The sequence below is a fragment of the Pseudochaenichthys georgianus genome, chromosome 22, assembly GCF_902827115.2.
Source record: "Pseudochaenichthys georgianus chromosome 22, fPseGeo1.2, whole genome shotgun sequence".
Classification (NCBI taxonomy): domain Eukaryota; kingdom Metazoa; phylum Chordata; class Actinopteri; order Perciformes; family Channichthyidae; genus Pseudochaenichthys; species Pseudochaenichthys georgianus.
Window position 1 is genome coordinate 26060928 of NC_047524.1, and position 15959 is coordinate 26076886.

The 15959-nt window shown below is 45.4% G+C and overlaps 1 protein-coding gene across 1 annotated transcript in view; it reads right to left on the reverse strand.

The window, feature by feature from the left end:
• Positions 1–15959, reverse strand: part of sntg2 (syntrophin, gamma 2) — a 211933-nt gene that overhangs the window by 148981 nt on the left and 46993 nt on the right. The window lies entirely within an intron of this gene.

Sequence of the window (15959 nt, forward strand, 5' to 3'; positions counted from 1 at the left end):
AAAGGATCTGCAAAAGTTCAGGATACTACATTTGACACTTTAAGGAAGGATATGACAAAAGCAAATAAAAGATCCTTTGCACTAGGAATATTTCTGTGTACCTGTGACCATAACACAATGTAGTTTAAATGTCACCCTCAAATTTCATGCTTTATTCTCATTGCTTTATCACCATCTGCAAACCTCTAAAAAAATACAGCAACCACACCCTTTAACTGCTCTAATAAAGTAGAAAACAAACTGATATGTTTTTGTCTTGAGAACACGTGATTGTTGGGTTTGTTCAAGTCTTCTGTTCTTTTGTCCCTAACTTTCCATTTGTCTGACCTATCCAACATCCCATTTAAGTCATTGTCCAAATGTGTTTCTTAAAAACCTTTAGAACTGGATTTATTTTTAATACCATGGTTTTGGAGAAAATGATGGCATTGAAGATTCAAATCAGGGTGTTTCGAAAAGGCCTGCTAATGTTTTGAGTCCAACACTTTCATGAATACGGTGTAGCACTTCAAAGGATTAGTTTAGATTTTCGGGTTGTACTGTATGACGTTCTTATGTAACCGTGTATTGAAGCCAAGCGATGTACTGCTGATTTTTTTCCCTCAAAACACAAAGGACTGTACTGCTCTTCTTAGTTCTGATGGACTAACTGATCAAAACAGCAGTAAACCAGCAATTTATGTGTTCTGTGGGGTAAAATTAAAGAGTCTGGTGGCTTTCAAGAAAGAATAGACTGATGTACAACTTTCAGAAAAGGCTTTCACACAACAGCATAAATTATGGAAAATGTTGTAAAAAAACGTTTGGGTGGCTATACATTTGGTTGCTTCCTCCATCAGCTAGTACTCCTGTCTGTTTCTACAAATTGAGGTGGTGTCTATCACAATCTGCAGTAGGAAACTGTTAAGGTTAACTTGACAAAGTTTGTTTTTGTACTTCCACTGGGAGCAGCAAAAGCCTGAAGATGGACCACCAACTGGTGGTTCCTTCTAGCAATACATTTTCACTTCTATGTACACCTCTCTACTACCTTACACACAATCTTAGGTGGCAGTGTGTGGTCTTAAGCATACACAGGGTGCAGTCAATCTTTGGCAGTTTATATTTTAGGAAACCTTGCGGTAACATGTAACCCTGGTCTGTCCATATCGCAATTTACCATATCTCTCGAGGCAAGGCCATGTCTGAAGTTCAGTTGGTTCACCACCTCCATATGGAGCTATTGGATTTAAAACTATGACATTTGTCAAAACTAATGACATTCTATCAGCCTGATCTTTGTGGTGGTTTTGTTGCTATTATGCATTGTGAAGTATGCTAGCACGCTTACTAGCACTTATTGTATTTTCTGAAAATTAACACCATTATAGTCACCAAAAATCGAACCACCTACTCTGGTTAGAAAAAAAGGTTATCATCACAGGTTTTAAGCTAAAGGAGGTGCGAGAAAAAAGGTGAACTGGAAGCCAAATGTGTCATATTGTACTAACCTGATAGAAACAGCTTCAATCTATATCGTTTTGAAAATGGCTCAGCACATTATGTATTATAAATCCCTTGTTTTGAAAATGCTGTAATAAAGGTCTCATCAAAATCCTGTCACATGAGTCAATTTGTTTGACGAATGATCTGACATAAAGGACAACAGCTCATGTTAAATGGAAAAAAATTGCCAATTGAACTGACGTGACTTTTAATAACAGACATTTTTTAATATAGTGGAGTGCTTTAGGAACATATAATAAGTACCCTGTATCAAGATTGATGCAAAACAAGTGACATTTGACCTTTTTAGAGAGGTTTAGCAAAAACAACTCCATCTCTGGGGTCATTTGGGTGGAATTTCTTTTTTTGCCGTTTCTCTGGAACCCATTGGTCGATTTTGATGATTGACATCTCTTTAACCGCTAGAGCCAATAGAATCGAAGGGGAATTTCCACATGCACACCAACGTTACCATTGAGAAGTGGGGGCAATGCGCACGCAGTTTGCCCAAAACAAAAGCTGTCTTACACTCTGAAAACTAGTTTTATTGCTGATGGATTATCAGAAATCATTTCAAAGTGACACGGACACATTGGGTTAACCTATTTTCTTATGGACGTTTTTATCGTTTTAATGCCATTGAAGACAACTTTTGATCAGACAATGACAAAGGTAAGACACATTGCCATGTTTTCTACCTAATGCCACATGTTGTGATGTCTGTTTTTGTTTATAATGTCGCGACTTCTGATCATGAGTGATGCTAGATACCTATCGATTATGTGTACTCTCACGATGCTAATCGATATGTTGGATGTGCAGTTACAATAAGTAATAAGGATGTTATACCGTGTTTTCTGTGCTAACGGTGTTAGCATTTTTCGCTCAGGGCTAATTCAGAGGCTCAGCGTTAGCCTTGTGTTTATTTTTGCTAAAAATTGTTCATATCATCAGTTAGCTCAGTTTCTTCCTGTTACATGGATATGAAACATTTATAGTTTATTAAATACTAAGAAGCCCTCAGACGTTGTTTCCTGCAGATGATGCGTTTTTCCGCCCGGGGGCGGGGGATGGGGTTCAACAGGTTAAAGCTACAGTACCAACTTTTGCCACTAGGGGGTGCCAATACACTATGGTGTCAGAACACTCCCCGCTTGGTAAACCTTTTTACCACTATTTATATCTCTTTACCTTTGTTATCAGTAACACCACATCGCTGATAGGCCTAAGGTACTCTTTAGCTGTCTCTTGACCAGCGTTTCCGCCAGGGGGGCGTCTTGCAGTCATTTGACAAAAAAATGAATAATTCGAGAGAAGATCGAGAGTTTGTATCGCTTGAAATGACGAAAAGGGACAAGGACATCCAACACGGCACTTGCACGATTTGGCCGCGATGGGGGGGGGGGTGGGGGGGGGTGCTAGTGGAGTACGCGTGTGAACTGTGAGTGCCGTTTGGGAGCCGACAAAGGGTGGAAACACTGCCCTTGACCTAAGGTCCTCACCATGACCTATCGCACCTTGCAGTCAGAATTTGGAATGGCCTTTACTATCAGACCAAGAGGCCAGTCATTACGTTGTGCTTGAACGTCCTTTAACAAAACAACGTCACCGTCCTTGAGGTTAGGCTGCTCCTCGGTCCACTTCCTCCGAGGCTGAAGAGTTGCCAGATACTCCAGCTTCCACCGTTTCCAGAAGGAGTTCACCAAGCTCTGGACCTGGCGCCACTGTACCTTACATAGGTGATCCAGTTCAAAGTCTCCCGGGGGTGTGGGTGTCACACTCGCCTTGTGGGTTAGAAGAGTAGCAGGTGAGAGTACCTCAGGAAGGTATGTATCATAAGAGATGGGAACCAGAGGCCTGGCGTTCATGATGGCCATAACTTCAGCCGTCAAAGTTGCTAGGACTTCATGGGTCAGTTTATCCTTATTCTTCAACAGCAGTGCATCAAGGACCCGTCGAGCCAGACAAATCATCCTCTCCCAAGCTCCACCCATAAGTGAGGAATGAGGTCAATTAAATATCCATGTACAACCAAGGTCTTGCAGATAGTCCTTGATCTCAGGATCGTCCGTGTTTATCTGAAGCTCTCTACATGCTCCAATAAAGTTTGTGCCTCCGTCTGACCTGAGGTGTTTGACAGGTCCACGAATCGACAGGATGCGCCTCAAGGCATTAATGAAACTTGAGGTGGACATGGTTTCAATAACCTCCAAGTGAACAGCTCTCATATTGAGACATGTGAAAATGACTGCCCATTTTGTACTCTCAGCAGCATCACCTCTTGTGCGACGGGTTATCACACTCTATGGACCAAAGACATCAAGCCCTACATGTGTAAAAGGTGGATCCATGGACAGTCTGTCAGCAGGCAGATCGGACATCTTCTGAACCTCAAACTTGCCTCTCAACTTCCTGCAGATGACACATTTGAATATTGTACTCGAAATGAGCCTCTTCCCTCCTACTATCCAGACAGCGATGCGGTGCGCCCTCTGTTAAATGGCGACCTTGGTGAGCTGCTTGATCATGATAGTGTCGGACTAAGAGAGTGGCAACATGATGACTGGCTGGCAGGATGAGTGGATGTTTCTCTTGGTCTTCCAATTGGGCTTTATGGATGTGACCCCCAACTCTCAGCAATCCATCCTTGGCAAGAAATGGGTCCAGTTTCACAAGAGAGCTGTGGCTATGAACATTAATGCCCAGAGTTGCGCAGTCCACCTCATTTTTGTAAACCTCCAGCTGTACTGCCTTCAAGATGATTGTTTTGGCTTGAGAGAACTCTGAGGTGTGTGACTGTTTGCAGTGATGCCATCCATTGCACTCTCCAGTGTGAGACTCGCTGGAGTAGGACTTGGCTACATGAATGAGCTTTGCCATACCTCTTACTAGAGCCTTCCAAGTAGAGAAATGTTCGAACCGTTGTGATCCGAGACTCTGCTCTGTGACCTTGGTTGCAAGAGAGGTAACTTGAGGATACATTTCTTCATCAGTCTCTGGTTGCACACGTTCAAATGATTCAGTCTAATTGTTTTGCTCCGTGTCTGTGTGACTGAAAAATTGTGGGCCAAAGAACCAACTGGATGACATCAGACAAGCTGCTGGTATTGGCCTTGTTCCGTGGTCAGCAGGGTTCACTTCAGTTTTCAGATAGAGCCACTGTTCTGGGTTAGTACTGTTCCTTATGCGAGCTATTCTGTTAGCTACGTAGGTGTAGAACCACCTTGAATTGTTGTAGATGTAGCCAAGAACAACGCGACTGTCCGTGAAGAACCTGACTGAATTCAACTCGAAGTCAATCTCCGACTTGATTAGTTCTGCCAGTTCAACCACCCAGACTGCCCCCACACAGCTCCAGACGCGGTATGGAGTGCAATGGGTAAGGAGCGAGCTTTGATTTTCCCATCACAAAGCCTACATGCCATTTTCCATCAGAGTCAAGAACACGTAGGTATGTTACGGCAGCAATTGCCATCGTAGAAGCGTCTGAGAAAACGCAAAGTTCTGTTCGTTTGCAAGATGACATTGAGACCGGGATATATGGTCTTGGTACTTGAATCTGTTCCAGCTCAATTAAGTAGTCAGTCCAAGCATGAAACACCCTTTAATGTACTGCAACGACATGTCGGGGAAACCCCCTGAAGGGGGCCCCATGCATAGCGCGCCGAAAACAGTGCCATTTCTCCCACTAGTTCAAGCATATTGAATGTGTGTGTGTATACAGGGGCGCCGTTTGCCGACAGGCAAGTCCTTGGACCAGAAAGGAGCCCCCAAAGAAGGTAGATTAAGAAGGTCCACAGCAACTACAACATGAAACACCCTTTAATGTACTGTAACGACATGTCATGCATAGCGCGCAAAAACTGCTTCTTCATTTCAGTTTTGTTGCTCCGCTCCGGGGGTGGGGGGGACTTTACTGGCATTGATCCGGACCAGTAACCTTGTATAAAATTCACAAGTGGACCTTCAACAAAAAAGTTTGAGTACCCCTGCAATAGAACATCTGTTCTACGTCAGCTGTGACAGCTAATTTGCTCCCATCTGAATCTCAGTAGGACCCCAATTAGAGTGTTGTTGAGGTTGGGTCCACTGAGGAGAACGTTGTTCAATGTACTGAGAGCTGGAATCAAAAACCACTATTTTCCCTGTTTTTTGCGGGTGGTAAACACCGAATGTAGGCAAATACCAGCACCATGCTGCAGTTGTGGAGCTGGCTCAGCTTGGTGGTTGTCAATGAGCTTCTGAGTGAAGTCAAAGAAATGCTCTTTGATGTCTGGTCTCCTTCTGAATGAGCGCTGGAGAGAGGAGAGACGCTGCAAGGCATGTTCCCTGTTATTAGGAAGGGGCTTGTGGGGGAAGCGAAAGGGCAGTGGTGCCACCCAGTGGTTTTCATCATGCACATACACCTCGTTTTCCATGGTTCGGAGAAAGACCTTGTCATCCACAGACAGGGCTGGTTTGTCGTCATCAGGTGTTTTTCGAAACACACTTTCTCCTATACAATCTAAACTTCCATTAAGGATGTTTTCCAGGCTGTGAGATGGGGCTGGAAGATGATGCTTGGCTGGACCATTTAACCTCTCCTTCACCTGAATGCTGTTCGTGCACGGCTTAAGAAAGGATGGGCGTCCATTCTGAAGGACAGGGGTCTTGTAGACGTTGACATTGTTTGAATTGTGGGTCCCATCCAGGCATATTTCTCCAACTATGGGTCCTTCTCAGGTTGATTATTTTCATTTCCTCTCTCCTCTGTATCACCGGAAGTTGATTTGTCTGAGCCATCTTGAGTACCATCCCATGGCGCATATTTCTGCCGGAGGACCAACGATCGAGGAGTGATAACCGAGGAATCACCAGACCATCCTCCGATGAAATCCACAGATACTTGCTCCACCCCCTTACTGTGTATCGCTCACTGATTGGACGATGCAGGGCATCTGATGCTTCTTGACATGAGAGCAGTACCCCAGCGGAGTGAAGAAAATACATGAAACTCACGAGAGTCACTCCTCAGTCTATACTGTGTTTTGTTTCAATTAATGTATCATTTAGTTACAAATATGTGATATGTCTGAACAACACATTTTATTCATTTATTGGAAACATTTTCATGATCGCTTTTTTCGTTTTACATTTTCATTTATTGTCATTTCCATTCAGTCAGTCATTAAGTGCTATTAAAATGTTAATGTGCTACATATCCAAACAAACAAACAGTGTGCAATCCAATGAATGTTAATCTAACAGGGTTTGGATAGATAATATCTCTTTTTCTTCTCTCAATTATTTTATTTATATTGTGCACTCTAATCAATATTAATCAAACTATTGTTCGTTTATACATTTTAAGAATGGCGTTTATCTTTTTTGAGAATGAGTTCTTATTTTATTTATTGGGGTCCACAACAGATGATACAAATGTTTGGGTCGGTAAATGTGTGGCGGGGGTGTTTGTGAAAATAACGGGGACAGAGCTGTGCGGCGTCATCGCAAACGGACGTCGCTTCACGCGACGCTCCGGAGGAAAGGACGTCCCATTGCTCTTAAAACTAATCCCTGCTTCTCATGGTTTCCGACGGAAACGACGCAAGTGAGGGACGCAAGGATTCCATTTAATCGACCTGAGAAGGACCCTATGACCCAGCCAAGGTCAAGGCGCTGGGCGTAGGGTGAATTGTGAGGCCCGTTACATTGTTCACGCACCTACATGCCCCTGAAAATAAATGACCCAAACCCTCAGCAACGTCTGTCTGACTGTCTGCAGGACATCAGAGCCTGGATGGCCTTGAACTTTTTAAAAAATTCAATGAAAAAAAGACAGAGGTCATAATATTTGGACCCAGTGGTGGGCCACCACTGGGCCCAATGCCCCACCTGTGCTGGATTCTCTTGTCCCATATGTGAAACCCATTGTCACAAACCTGGGTGTACGGATTGATCGTGATTTTAAACTAGACAAACAGATTAACTCTGTGGTAAAGCTTCTTTCAGCTAAGACTTTTAGCAAAGGTCAAGCCTTTCCTTTCTTTTAATGACTTTGAGAAAATAATACATTGTTTTATATCCACTAAACTGGATTACTGCAATGCTCTTTATATTGGAGTGACTAAGGCTTCCCTGTCATGCCTACAGCTGGTCCAGAATGCTGCTGCACACCTCCTTACAAGGACAGGCAGGCGTGAACATATTACGCCTTTACACTGGCTACCAGTCCATTTTAGAATACAATGTAAAATGTTACTGTTCGCATACAAGGCCCTAAACGGTTTAGCCCCACCGTACCTGGCAGATCTTTTAAAACCATACACACCTACACGGTCACTGAGGTCTGCTGACAGACTCCTTCTGGAAGTCCCAAAATCGAGGCTAAAGCAGCGAGACAGAGCCTTTGTAGCTCCAAAGTTATGGAACGAATTACCCCTCCAGGTTAGACTTGCTCCAACTCTGCCTGTTTTTAAATCTCGTTTAAAAACCCACTTATTTTCCCTGGCTTTTTTTTACTGTACAGACCAGGTGACACTTGTGCTGTTAAATGTGTTTTTTGTTTTTTTTTACCTTACTAGTGTTTTGTATTGTTTTTACGTCATATAGGAGAGTTTTTCAGTCGGTGGCTTCTGATCTGGTTTCATTGTCTCGTGTATTACATTTGTTTCATGTCCTGTCTGTTTTTATGTATTTATGCTATGTTTTTATACAGTTGTTGATGTACAGCACTTTGTTCAACTCCGTTGTTTTTAAATGTGCTATAGAAATAAAATGGATTATGTAGATGCAGAATGACTCTTCCGAGCAGTAGGAGAACAGGAGCATTAGTGTTGAGGGGAGGAATCTTGTCAGTCACTTGCCTGAGGTGTGGAAAATACTGTGTGATCTCCGGAGTGGGAATCTCTTACCTGTCGTCAGGCAACTTGTTACATTCTAACAGAGGAGGGAGTGCTGCTTTAGTTTTACCATCAAGTGACTCCACTATAATGTTGCATGCTTTTCTTCCTGCTGTCTCTACTTTGCCTGAACATGTTAGAATATAGGGAGATGCATTGCCATTCAAGCCAAACAGATCGAAGAATTGTGATTTTGCTGTGTAAACTAAAACACAAGACGGAGAGTCAAGCTATTTGGTGCCTTTAAGCTACAGTACCGACTTTTGCCACTAGGGCGTGCTAATCTTTGACAGACAAGAGGGATTTACTCCGCAGGTTTATATTTACGTAATACGTATGTGCGCGACTTGCGCTTCCACATGCAGTGCATAAACATGGCTGAGTCAACAGCGATAACTTCCGAGGGGTGGAGGAGGTATGCCCATTATTTTTGAGTTTGTCCGAAGAAAGGACAGGAATGTGACGGTGAGGTGCAAACTGTGTCCAGGCCAGAAGCTTTTATCCAGTGCAGCAAACACAACGTCAAACCTCAACAAGCACCTACAAAGACACTATGCTAACGTGAAGCTAATAGCTAAGGAGGAAGCTAATAGCTAAGGAAGACCTCCGAATCCAGAGGTTTCTAGGATGTCGAGTAAAGTAACGCACTGTAGGTGCGCCGCATTTGCACTTCAGATGATGCTCCCTCCGCAAAATGAAGCACCCTCCGCAGCTTGCGTGATCTGCCTGTAGGGAGGGGCGGCCCTGCGAGTAAAGGAACGAGTAAAGTAACGCGTTTACTTTTTCTATATTACTTTTTTTTTTAAAGTAATATGTAATATATTACTTTTTTTGAGTAACGACCCCATCTTTGGTGCGAATACACTATGGTGTCAGAACAAATAGACTTGAATCAGCATGTTTTTGACAGCCTCACCTAAGATTTACTCTGTGTTTCAGTTTTGGCAGAACGATCATCACATGGCTCCACTGATGATAATAAGTAGAGCACGATGCACAACCTAAACATGCATTTCTGTGTACTCAAACTGCCTGGACTGTCTTGATCTCAGTTGTATTGGTTTCAGACACAGATGCTTTCGACAAGAAACCTGAAACGGGTCAAAGTTTTATAATAGAGATTGGTGGAAAAAGGACACAAGTCCTGGTGGTTTGCTGTCCCACAGTTATTTTTCAGCAAGATTTCTGTAAAACATCCTTTTCATAGATGATGTACTATTAAGGGATGGGAGTGGGTGAAAAAGTATGATCAGTGTGATCAGTATGTGAGTGAGGTCAACCAATTTTCATTTTTAAGAGACTTTGGAATGAAGGCCAAGCTCTGTTCCTGTTAAAGAAGACAGAGTATAAACTAAGGCCTCTGGTCGATATATGGCTGTGCAGCCAAATACATCAGAGGGCACAAAACAGTCTAAAAGTGTGAGGGCACAAAAAGGCAGCATAAGTCATTCCCACCATCTCCTCTACTGTAACATTTATTTTTTGTTTATCGTGCAAATAAGATAGAGTTATGCAGTGATGGGATATTCTTGAAGGCCGACACAGATGTTAGCAAAAAGACAATTAATTGGATTTCGATATATTGCAAAAAATAAGCTTTGTGCTTTGCGTAAACACATGTTTATGATACTCCACGCTTTTTGATCAGCAGAATCATATCCACATATTAATAGCACTTTAAAGATGTTTTAAGCGTAAATACCATCGACGGATAGAAACGTTTTTTTGGACGGACACTATAATTTAATTTTTTTTACAGTTCAATCTGAATTTACTTTAAAATAAAAAAAGTCTATATTGATTCTGACTTTTCGACACACACACATTCAATACATACATACATACTGATGGCTTGAACTAGTGGGAGAAATGGCACTGTTTGTCCGTAGCCAATGCCTTGAACCGCGGCAAAAAAAAAAAGCATTAGAAAGTCAAGGTAAACTTGCGGTCTGCACGGCGTGTAAATATATATGCACGTTCATTCTCACAACGCGTCAGACACAAGAAAATATACATTAATTTACATCAGAATATTTGTATTTCTTTATCTTTTTTATAATGGGACACAGGGTTCGGTCCGGATTGATTTGCAGGTCGGTTGGGATCCGGACCTGGGTCCGGAGTTTGAGAAGCCCTTCTGTATAGTATGTGTATTCACTCTGTCCTAAATTAGTGTTGCTTTGGTGCCTACATCATTGTGTGAATGATAACATTTAAAAAGACACTATTGATATTTTAATTGGATTCCACATGTATAGACCTTAAAATATCTATCACCAGTGGGTTACATTTTGGTTTCATAGTAAAGGCGTTAGGTGATTATGGACTAGTTGCATATTTAAAATAGTTAGAGACAAGGCCCACAAGAACCAAATCCAAAGTGTGGGAAAAAATGTGTGGGAAGTGGTAACTAACGTCCTTGAAAAAAAAGATAGTACCAGCACTGGGGCTTATCATTTATCAGCCTTGTGCTTCTGCAGGCTTGTTCATGTGTGACTGTGTGCAGTCATGTGGGACCATAAAGCATATTGTTGTGACTAAGGTGCTGTCTAGGAACCTCATCTCATTTGTGTAGATTGAAAACAATAGAGGAGATGAAAGCCACCTCGTGGGTACAGAAAATATCTCGTTAAGACGCAACACACGCTGGTTGCTTATTCTCCTAAGGCAGAACGCCAGAAATTCTTCAATCCAATGGAAAAAAACAGCTACAACATTCAAACATGGTTTTGCAATATATTCAAAGCTGAATTGAGTTGAAATCTTGTGACAGCATATTATATTCATCGTACTGACTGTGGACAAATGGTGTCCTCTTTTCCCTTTAAACATCACAGGCAAACTGTGGGGGGTGAAGCTGACAAGCTAATGCAATCCAGTACTACAGCGCTGCAATGTATCCTTAGCTTAACATGTCCAGTTTTTCGTTTTAGTGAAACTGTCAGGGAAGATTAGTATGAAGCTGTTACTTATGAAGCCCAGTGATGAAGTGACCTTTGACTGACGAAAATTGTTAGTGGCAGCCTAGCTGTTAAAAAGGTGTAAGTAATGATGGTATCAGAGGAATTGTATTTCCTCAGTTGAAAAAAAAAAATGTCCAAAGAGTGTTTCATTAGAAATCGACCCATGTGCACTTGTTTCCTAGTATCTATGACCTGACCCAGCAACCAGCCTTTGTGTAATCCAGTATTATGTATCCAGTTTTCTTACAAATGTCAGAAAATTCCACGTTGTCACTTTCACACATGTACCACACAAAAGGCGGAAACACTTTTTTTTTCTAAATGGTCATCAACAACATTGAATTTGTTTAAAGATTATCATTTTTGGTTGGAGTCTTTGAGTCAATGGCCCCTGTTTTTCACCGTGACTTGTTTGTTTTCTCCTGGTATCACGCAAGCCACTTCTACTCGCTTGCTATGATTTCTCCCGAAAAAGAGCAATTATGATAATTGTCCTGTGGTATAGGTATTTTGAAAAGCAATTTTGTTAAATTGTTTCGTTTATTAACAATACAACATAGCGTTTCGTGAGGCGCTTGTCTTTGTTGGGTGAAAAGCAATCGGCTGTTTGCTGCGGAGCGCAGCGCGAGCAGGCTCCCGTGAGCAGGAGCGCGCTCGTTCACTACAGACTTTCGCGCCACCTAACCATTCGCCAAAATGTTTTTAATATCACCGGTAACCGGCCAAGCGCCGGGCAAAAAACAATCTTCAAATAAAAGAAAGTCACCGAAGGAGTTAAAGGAGAGTAACGGGGAGTATGAGAAGAGGGAGAGAAAGTTTCAGCCACACTGGCTTGATGGATGGAGTTGGCTTCTATAGAGTGGTGCAGTGACGCGTCCTAAAACCCTTTTATAATTTTCGAATCATAAATCTATCGATTAGATTCCATCCATCCATCTTCTCCCGCTTATCCGTGGTCGGGTCGCGGGGGTAGCAGTTCCAGCAGAGAGCCCCAAACTTTCTTTTCCCTGGCGACATCAACCAGCTCTGACTGGGGGATCCCAAGGCGCTCCCAGGCCAGCGAAGAGATATAATCCCTCCACCTGGTCCTAGGTCTACCCCTTGGTCTCTTCCCAGCTGGACGTGCCTGGAACACCTCCCTAGGGAGGCGCCCAGGTGGCATCCTAACTAGGTGCCCGAACCACCTCAACTGGCTTCTTTCGACGCGAAGGAGGAGCGGCTCAACTCCGAGTCCCTCCCTGATGACCGAACTTCTCACCTTATCTCTAAGGGAGACACCAGCCACCCGGCGGAGGAAACCCATCTCGGCCGCTTGTATCCGCGATCTCGTTCTTTCGGTCATGACCCATCCTTCATGACCATAGGTGAGGGTAGGAACGAAAATGGCCCGGTTGACAGAGAGCTTTGCCTTCTGGCTCAGCTCCCTTTTCGTCACAACGGTGCGGTAAAGCGACTGCAGTACCGCTCCCGCTGCTCCGATTCTCCGGCCCATCTCACGCTCCATTGTTCCCTCACTCGAGAACAAGACCCCGAGATACTTGAACTCCTTCACTTGGGGTAAGGACTCATTCCCTACTTGGAGTGGACATTCCATCGGTTTCCTGCTGAGAACCATGACCTCAGATTTGGAGGTGCTGATCCTCATCCCAGCCGCTTCACACTCGGTTGCGAACCGATCCAGTGAGTGCTGAAGGTCGCAGACCGATGAAGCCATCAGAACCACATCATCTGCAAAAAGCAGTGGTGCAATCCTTAGTCCACCGAACTGCAGACCCCCCACCCCACGACTACGCCTCGAAATCCGATCCATGTATATTACAAACAAGATTGGTGACAAAGCGCAGCCCTGGCGGAGGCCAACCCTCACCGGAAATGGGTCCGACTTACTGCCGAGGACCCGGACACAGCTCTCGCTTTGGGAGTACAGAGATTGGATGGCCCTGAGTAGAGACCCCCTCACCCCATACTCCCGCAGCACCTCCCACAGTAACTCCCTGGGAACCCGGTCATACGCCTTCTCCAAGTCTACAAAACACATGTAGACCGGATAAGCGTACTCCCAGGCCCCCTCCAGGATCCTTGCGAGAGTAAAAAGCTGATCCGTCGTTCCACGACCAGGACGGAATCCGCATTGTTCCTCCTCAATCTGAGGTTCGACAATCGGCCTGACCCTCCTTTCAAGTACCTTGGAGTAAACTTTCCCGGGGAGGCTGAGTAGTGTGATGCCTCTGTAATTGGCACACACCCTCTGATCCCCCTTCTTGAAAAGGGGAACCACCACCCCGGTCTGCCACTCCTTCGGTACTGTTTCCGACTTCCACGCAACGTTGATGAGACGTGTCAACCATGACAGTCCCTCAACACCCAGAGCCTTCAGCATTTCCGGGCGGATCTCATCCACCCCCGGGGCTTTGCCACTGTGGAGTTGTTTAACGACCTCAGTGACCTCCCACCGGGAGATTGGTGTTGATCCCCCGTCATACTCCAGCTCTGCCTCTAACATAGAGGGCGGAGTTGTCGGGTTCAGGAGTTCCTCAAAGTGTTCCTTCCAACGCCCTAACACTCCATCAGTTGAGGTCAACAACGTCCCATCCTTACTGTACACAGCTTGGATGGTTCCCTGCTTCCCCCTCCTGAGGTGTCGGACAGTTTTTCAGAACAACTTTGGTGCCGCCCGAAAGTCCTTCTCCATGTCTTCTCCAAACTTCTCCCACACCCGCTGCTTTGCCTCGGCCACGGATGAGGCTGTTGCCCTTCGGGCCTGTCGGTACCTTGCAACTGCCTCGGGAGTCCCCCGGGATAACAAATCCCTGAAGGCCTCCTTCTTCAGTCGGACGGCTTCCCTGACCACCGGTGTCCACCAGGAGGTTCGAGGGTTACCGCCCCTTGAGGCACCTAGGACCTTGAGACCACAGCTCCCCACCGCGGCTTCGGCAATAGAGGCTTTGAACACCGACCACTCTGGTTCAATGTCCCCAACCTCCACAGGAATGCCCGAAAAGCTCCGCCGGAGGTGTGAGTTGAAAGCCTCCTTAACTTGGGCCTCCTCCAGACGTTCCCAGTTCACCCGAACTACACGTTTGGGCTTACCAGGTCTATCCAGAGGCTTCCCCCGCCACTCGACCCAACTCACCACCAGATGGTGATCAGTTGACAACTCCGCCCCTCTCTTTACCCGAGTGTCCAAAACATACGGCCTCAGGTCCGATGATACGATAACGAAATCGATCATGGACCTTCTGCCTAGGGTGCTCTGGTACCACGTACACTTATGAGCATCCTTATGTTCGAACATGGTGTTTGTTATGGCCAATCCATGACTAGCACAGAAGTCCAGTAACAAACCACCACTCCGGTTCAGATCAGGGGGGCCGTTCCTCCCAATCACGCCCCTCCAAGTGTCTCCATCATTGCCCACATGTGCGTTGAAGTCTCCCAGCAAGACTAAGGAGTCCCCTTCAGGAGCCCCATACAGGACTCTTTCCAGGGTCTCCAAGAAGGCCGAATACTCTGAACTGCTGTTGGGTGCATAAGCACACACAACAGTCAGAGTTTTCCCCCCCATAACCCGCAGGCGTAGGGAGGCGACCCTCTCGTCCACTGGGGTAAACTCCAACAACGAAGCACCTAACCGGGGACTTGTGAGTATCCCCACACCCGCCCGGCGCCTCACACCTTGAGCAACTCCGGAGAAGAATAGAGTCCAACCCCTATCCAGAAGTAAGGTTCCAGAGCCGACGCTGTGCGTAGAGGTGAGCCCAACCAGATCCAACTGGTACCGCTCCACCTCCTGCACAAGCTCCGGCTCCTTCCCCCCCAGAGAGGTGACGTTCCACGTCCCCAAAGCCAGCTTCTGCCGCCCGGGTCTGGTCCGTCGAGACCCTCCGCTTTCACTGCCACCCTTCTGGCAGCGCACCCGACCCCATCGATGTTTCCCGTAGGTGGTGGGCCCGCGGGACGGAGAAGCGGAGGTGTTGCCCACGTTGCCTTTTCGGGCTGGGCCCGGCCGGGCTCCGTGGCAAGCCCGGCTACCAGACGCTCGCCGACGAGTCCTCCTCTGAAGAACCAGCACCTTACCGTGGTAGAGAGGTTTGTGTGCCCTGATGAACCTGGGGGCTGTGTTGTCTGGAACCTTGTGTTCCTGGTAGGGTCTCCCATGGCAAATTGGTCTCAGGCAAGGGGCCAGACTAAGATTGGTTCAAAAGACCTCATGAAAGACGACACAGGAAGTGAGGATACCCGGCCCGGAGGAAGCCCGGGGTCCCCTTCTGGAGCCAGGCCCAGAAGGAGGACTCGATTAGATTTATGATTCGAAAATTATAAAAGTAAGGTAGACATGTGGAGATTATCCGGCTGAACAAAACGTGCATTTATCTAACAGGTTCGTTTTCCACAGACCTTATTTCCAGCTATTTTCCAAAACCCTGTGGAGAAATCCCATTGCTTTTTGTCGAGGGAACCAGCAGCTTACTTCCTGGTTTTAGGACGCGTCACTGACTGCACCTCTCAATATGATGCCAATATAAACAAGGTCTTCTGTCGGCTCTGTACATCAATGCCGACCTATGCTGACAAGTAAGTGAAGAGTAGAAAATATAAAAGGTATTTGCTAAAGGGAAATGTCCCAGCA